Below are 7164 nucleotides of genomic sequence, written 5' to 3'. Positions count from 1 at the left end.
CTGGTGCACAGGCATCATGCCTGGGTGATGCTGTCCACACTTCTGCATCAGGGCAAGGATGACAATATTCCAGGATTGTCCAGGTTTTCCCGATTATGACTTTTCAGGATATTTCTAGGTTAGATTTGTTAATAATTGAGATAAAAATAACAATACCGGCCAGGTATTGTGCCGCCTTTTTAAAAGAATCAGAAAGGAGCACGGTGAGCAACATTTTGACACTTTGGCTTCATTTTTAAGAGTTTTTCGTGTGTGTTTTGTGTTAAAGGTTTTCCCATGATTGCAGTATTTAATATACACTAAAAAAAAAACCCTGCAATCCTGAAAAACTAAGTTGTGCATTGCTCTCTGGTAGATTCACTATGCAAAAGTATAAATAAGGCTGCCTCTATATACAAATGACACAAAAAACTCAAAGAAGCACAGTAAATTATTACATGGTTTAAAAACTTTTCTTGCAGTGTTTTATTCTAAAAGAAGTATTATCACAAAAATGGAGAATAAACTTCTTTCCTTTCAGCCCATATGTGAAACCTGAATATTATTTGAAATTGATAACAGAAACTGGTGTTTCTAAATATGTCAGTGATTACAACACTTTTAAGCCTTGAACCAATGTAGAAATTACTGAATCAATTTTTTTTTTTGAGTGGGAAAGGTAGGGAACTGTAAAGTCAGTTATAAAACATATGGAATACTGAGAGATGATTCAAACAATCTGACTTACTATTGTATGTATACACATTCATTTTCTCGAATTAGTACATACCATTGGAAACTGCATCAACCCATAAAAATAACTCATACGCCTATCATGTTTTTCCATTTTAAGCTTGTAATAGCAATAACGACCTCAGCAAAAGACATTTCCTTGGAATTAATGGCTGGCTGGGAGGCAGAGCCAAGGGCCACTGGTTCCTCCCAGCTGGTCATTAATCCTCAGGAAATGCCTGCACCTCCACCATTATTGCTAAAGCACCATTATAGAAAATTCTCACAGTTCTAATATATGGAAATTTGAGGCTATTTTGCAAGCCCATGGTATTCATGTTAGTTAATAGGTCACCACTGAGCACAGAAGACATAATTATCAAAACGACAGAAGGGAAAATGTTGTTCTCCTAGGTCTGTAAGATTATAGGAAATGGGGACTAGCCTTATGGGAAGAAGTAGATTCGAAGCTAAAAGATATTAATTTAAAGGGAGATTTAGAATCACATATATAAAAGTTAATAAAAGACACAGCATCCACTCCCATTACTTGGTTTAAAAAAATATTTTTTTAAAAAGGTACAAGTTATGGTTATATGGACATTTCCTCCCAAATTGATCAAATAATGCTAAAGAGAATGAGGTCAGGAAGAATGTTCAGGAACACAGATGACTGTATTCAACTAGGAAAGTTTAGGGAAATGCATACAGTTGAGAGTGCTGACTGCGTGTAGAATTTCTTTCTTTTTAATTTTTACTTAAAAATTGTACACACACCATGAAATATTATCCAGCAAACATTTTGTTCTAGACTTTACTACCACGAAACAAGTTTTTTAAATTTTGATTTTTTATCTTAGCTGGAGGCTTTAGCACATGCAAATAAGCATCTAATAACTGAAGATAAGATCGAAATAATACACAAATATAGTGCTAATGTTCTGCAACATAGTTTTCAGTTCTCTAAAAAATTTTTTACTGGCTTCCAGGCTAAAAGGCAAATGAAAATTAGGTGTTTTCAGGTCTATTCATTCCCTCTTTTAAATAAACAGGACCCAACAAATGGTTTCAAAGCAGGGAATCAATCCAGAAAATCACACCCAAAACAGTCTATAAATTTTTTCAGTGTGTTACTGTAACAAACTACAAATGTTGGATATGATGCTTTACACTTAATGAAACTCACTGCAAGTTCTCATTGGGTGTTACAAATACCTGCCTGGTTCTAAATATGATCTGGAAGCTAACGAGACCTGTTATGAACTGTGTTCCCCCCGAAGATGTTGGAGCCCTAACCCCTTGTGCACCTATGAATGTGACCTTATGTGGAAATAGGGTCCTTGCAGATATGATCAGGTGAAGCTGAGGTCGTTAGGGTGGGCCCTAATCAAACATGACTGGTGTCCTTTTAAGAGGAGAAGAGACATGCGGACACACAGTAAGAATATCATCTGACAAGAGAGGGAGAGATTGCAGCCATGCAGCTAAAGCCAAGGAACATCAAGGGTTACCAGCCACACCAGAAGCCAAGGAAAAGGCATGGAACAGACACCCCTAGAGCCTTCAGAGACAGCATGGCTCTACTGACACCCTGATTTTAAACTTTTGGTTTCCAGAACCGTTACAGAATAAATTTGTGTTGTGTTAAGGCACCCAAGTTCATGGCACTTTGTTACGGCAGCCCTAGGAAATGAATACAGGACCTGAAGGAAGAGGTGCGTCAGAAGAACCGTCAACATTACAAATGGAAAACCAAGAAAAGACTGGTGGGGTGACAGGAAGCGCCCCCCTACAATGAAAAAGCAATGGACTAGGAGTCAGGAAACCTGATTCTTGTCCCAGCTAATGAGGTTGTCTGACCCTGAGCTGGACACTTAACTGTTCTTAGCTTTCATTTTGTCACCTGCAGAATACGAGAAAATTCAACTACTTAATCTCTAAACTAAGTCTAGGGTTACTGATGGGCAGATGAAGCACCAAACAGACGAACATTTTCATACTTACAGAAATCACTCTTCTGGCATTGCTTCGAAAAGGGCTCAGTGACAGACAACAGGACACAGGAATCAGAACCGCAGGCTCCCATTTGCCACTTCCATGGTCACACCAGCAATTTGACCACATGTATTTGGATCAAGTCAGGCCCAAAGTTTGCTATGGAAGTAACTGCAGCCTGACCTGATATTCTTTTATAATGCTTTCTTTTGATATATAGTTTTTTCTGCCCTTTCAAGATTTTCAAAATGATTCAAAAGTAAGCTTTTGTTTAGATAAGATCATTGTTACCACCAAAAACAAAGGATGTCACTTGCAAATCATGATTTTTTAAATTTTATTTTGCCAATAGGAAAAGCGTTCATCCAAAGAGGAAAAGAAGCACTTTATATGCCGTGCCATAGCTGGGGTTTAGGACCCAGTAGGACGGTGGCAACAAATATAGTAAATTTATCCTCCAAATGGTTGCCACAGTGATCAAGTTTACAGCTTTTTGAACATTGGTTATCATGCCCAAACATCATCATCACCACCACCATCATCATAATCATAAATTTTGGTCATCTGATCAAACACTCAGATTCCAGGAGTGACTAGTAGAGCACGACAGGCCTTTGTCATTCTCAGTTTTAATATTCACAGTTGGAGCTCTTTGCAAATCCAGTTTTTTCTCAGACTGGAGTACAGGATACTTAGCTGGTGAGGCAGCCTGGCCATCTGCCTAGTGTTTGCATCTCAGTATAGCTTTGCTCTGTGTGTGTGTCTGTGTGTGTGTGTGTGTGTGTGACAGATGGTTGCAATCTTTTTTAAAATTAGGGAATGTAATGCTATTGTGGCATTCTCAAACGTGGATATTCCTAAAGGTCTCAAGATAACAGGATTCTACTATAGTTCATTCTAGAGTCTGAGCCAGATAGCCAAAGTACAATTAACAGGACAGTTCCCCCAATGAATATCTGTCCTCATGGACATTTAAAATCTGTGTGAAACAAATTTCTAGGAGGGGAGAAAAGCATTTATCCACAACCTCGGGTCTCTGGAGACACGTTTCAATATATCCCAAAGAGGGCAAACAGTTACTCAAATCAGCCTGTTGCATGTGGCCTCGGGAAAAGCAGGTGTGTTACACCCCTAGGCCAACTCTTTGCTTCCTGGCCTCTGAAACTGGCAGAACTCTTAACACAGTACAAAAGCATAAGCTCCTCCAGGCAAGCGGTTAGCTGTGCGCCTAGCCCACCTATGATGCTGCCTGGGCCAGCCAGCCCTTTCTAATGAGGGAACGTGAAAGAGTGACTGCACAGCCACAGACAGGAGCCACGGGCCAGATTTCCACTCTCCACCTCCCTACAGCCACACAAAGTCCCTGTGTATTTAGAATAGAAGACACATCTTAATGTCTGTCATCACGGGATGTGCTGACACTCTCAAGCAACCTACAGTCTTCAGTGGTGGATACATGAATCTACACAGGTGGTAAAATTGTACAGAGCTTAAAATACACACATACACACACAAATGTGTACACACAGAAGTGGGGAAATTGAATATGATGGGTGGACTGTACTCATACAATATCCTAGTTGAGATACTGTACTACAGTTTCACAAAATGCCACTACTTAGGAGAAACTGGGCAAAGTGTGAAAGGGATTTTCTGTAGAATTTCTTATAAGGGCATGTGAATCTGAAATTAAAAATTAAATTTAAAAGGAAACTAAGGATATAGTTTGTGGAGTTTGAGGTAAAGGAGGAAAGAAGACGAAAAGGGGTCTAATTTTTCTCTCTACCAGAGAAAGCTCAAGAAAGAGATTTTTTACTTAAAAAATATATAAATGTGTAAGGCTATCAAAAGCTCCCTTTCTAGTTCGAAGTTTTTCCTATTTAGAAATTTGGAAACAATGTGGAGGGCCTTCCTTCTGACCTTTTTTTGGGGGGCAGAGGGAGGTCAATAAAAATCCTGACAACGTTGGTAGAACACCAAGTATCTCAAACTATGTACGCCCATCAGCTATTTTTCATACCAACTACTTTCAGATGTCACAATATTATGCATAGCTTATCAATTTTGCGTTAAGTTAACCTGGAAGAGGTCTTTTTATGATTCACGAACACGGGAAGCCTCACTGTAAACCAGGGTGATCATCTTTCCTAGACTAACGAAAGGGTCTGGAACTACATTCCCACACATCTGCCTCAGCTTTCTCTTATGGATTTTAAATGGAGAGTCGAATACTATGGTGGTGTTCTCAAATGTGGACATTCCTATTTGAGATCCAGAGAGAGACAGGAAAAGTAACTAAATTTATTGAGCGCTCAAGATGCGCCAAGCACTGTGTATTGAGCTGCCGAGACCAGGAAGGGTGGAACCCCCGTGTGGTGAGGGTACAGGCTCACACCCCAGACATGACATCACACCACCACTCTGCCTAGTCAGAAGCACTGACTTCGGAGGCCAAAAACGATTACATGATTCAATGGCTAAGGTCACAGACAGCCATGGAGGAAAGGGCTCCAGGAGGGCAGCATCCACAAATCCTAAGTGGACAGCTGGATCACTATGGCTAGTTTTATTAGAATATAGAAACAGGTAAAGTAATCAACAGGATAGTTAACCAAATTCCACTCTCTACTACCCAAACTTAAGTACTTTCAGCCCCATAATTAAACTTGAAACCAAACTAAATTGAGGCAACAAAACAAAAAGAGGAATCCAAGTATGGAGGAAGGCTTCTTGTGTCTGCAAACCCTTATATTCAAGAGATTTAACAAACTAACAGAACATGTAAATCTTCATTTCAACATTGCTATGTCCTCTACGGTCTGGGATCGCTGTACTCTCCAAGGTCACTTCCACTCCAAGCAATCCCCAAAACCCCAGTCAGAGTTCTCTTCCTATTCAGATGTGCTTGACCGTGCCATTCTTTTGTTTGGAACTTGGCAGTGACTATCTTAAGTCTAACAACCCTCTCCTTTAATGTCCATCACTGGAGAGATCTCTGCTGCTCACTGACCCCTCCTGGGTCACATCACCTCTTTATTCCCACTTAGACCACCTGGCCCTCTCTTTACTCACCTAACTCTGCTTACTGATTCAGCCTCTCTGCACACAAACTCAACCCCTGTAATGCTGGAACTGTTTTAATCTGTGTCTGTCATACATCTGAAAGTTGTCAGTTTTAGCCTTCCAACCATAAGAGCTGATGAAAGCGGAAATGAAAAAAGAGCAAATGCCCTGTAACTGCTATGTAGGGTAACGGTGAGGCTGAGGAGAGTGACCTACCTTTTTAAAGTTACATAAATGACAAGACCAATTTCATTCACCCTATTGTAAAGTATTAAATTTTAATTGCTGATTACCCTTACTATTATCACTTTAAGATTGTGTGGTGCCTTGTGACTTATAAATTACTTCTTTATGTTATCCTCAGTCCAACTCAGAGAGGAAGGCACAGAAGACATGATAATTATTATCCCCATCTTACCTATGAGCAAACAGGCTCAAGGATGTAAGTGACTTGTCCAAGGTCATATAGCTAGAAATTCATTAAGTCAGAAAACAAGTCAGAGAGGCCTTTCATCGCAAACATAGTGTTCCATCTACCATACCATCAGAAGTCTCGTTTAGAACCATGATCAGTGGGTTGGAAAAAAAGAACCTAGTCAGAAAGATCTGGGAATGTTATTATGGAAAAATGAAAAGCTGACAATAAATTTTCACAGGTTTGAACAATAATGATACAAGATACCATACTTTGAGCCTTTACCGGGAACGGGACACGTTAGCTAAAACTGCAAGGGAAAGATTATCAGCCTCATTTTACAAAAGAAGAAATTTAGGCTCAGAGAGGTAACAATGGCCTAAGGTTAGTAAGTGATAAGGCCCAGAGTCAAACCCAGATCTGCTAGGACCCAACATGTGTATACTTTCTGCTACCCCAAGTAGGAAGGTTTATTTTGAAAAGGGACATACCAGATGTTCTCTATCACCATTAAGAACAAGACAAGAGGAAATGAACTGAAAACCGTATAAGGAGAAATTTAGGTTGAATGTCTTAAGACCCTCCTGTCACAGGCAGAGTGATTAAACTTGCACCATTACCAAGGGTACTCATGAAACCTCCTTTCTGGATGGCTTTTTCACATATATAAAAATTTGCTCCCAAAGAGACTTTCAATACTGTAAGTAAATCAGTCTAAACGTTTTCTCGGACTCAAAAAATTCCTAAAAAGATAAAACCACAAAATAGAGACACCTAAATTTTCACACAGATTCAAAAAGCTGTGTTTGCCTTATGGATATAAAATGTCAGCTTCTCACATGGGGGTCTAAAATCTTATCATAACATATTACTTAAAACAACAGCAGGGACTTCCCTGGCCAGTCCAGTGGTTAAGACTTCGCCTTGCAATGCAGGGGGTATGGGTTCGATCCCTGGTCAGGGAGCTGAGATCCCACATG

This window comes from Delphinus delphis, chromosome 11, assembly GCF_949987515.2.
Source record: "Delphinus delphis chromosome 11, mDelDel1.2, whole genome shotgun sequence".
NCBI classification, from domain to species: Eukaryota; Metazoa; Chordata; class Mammalia; order Artiodactyla; family Delphinidae; genus Delphinus; species Delphinus delphis.
Note: the sequence above shows the minus strand (reverse complement) of the source record.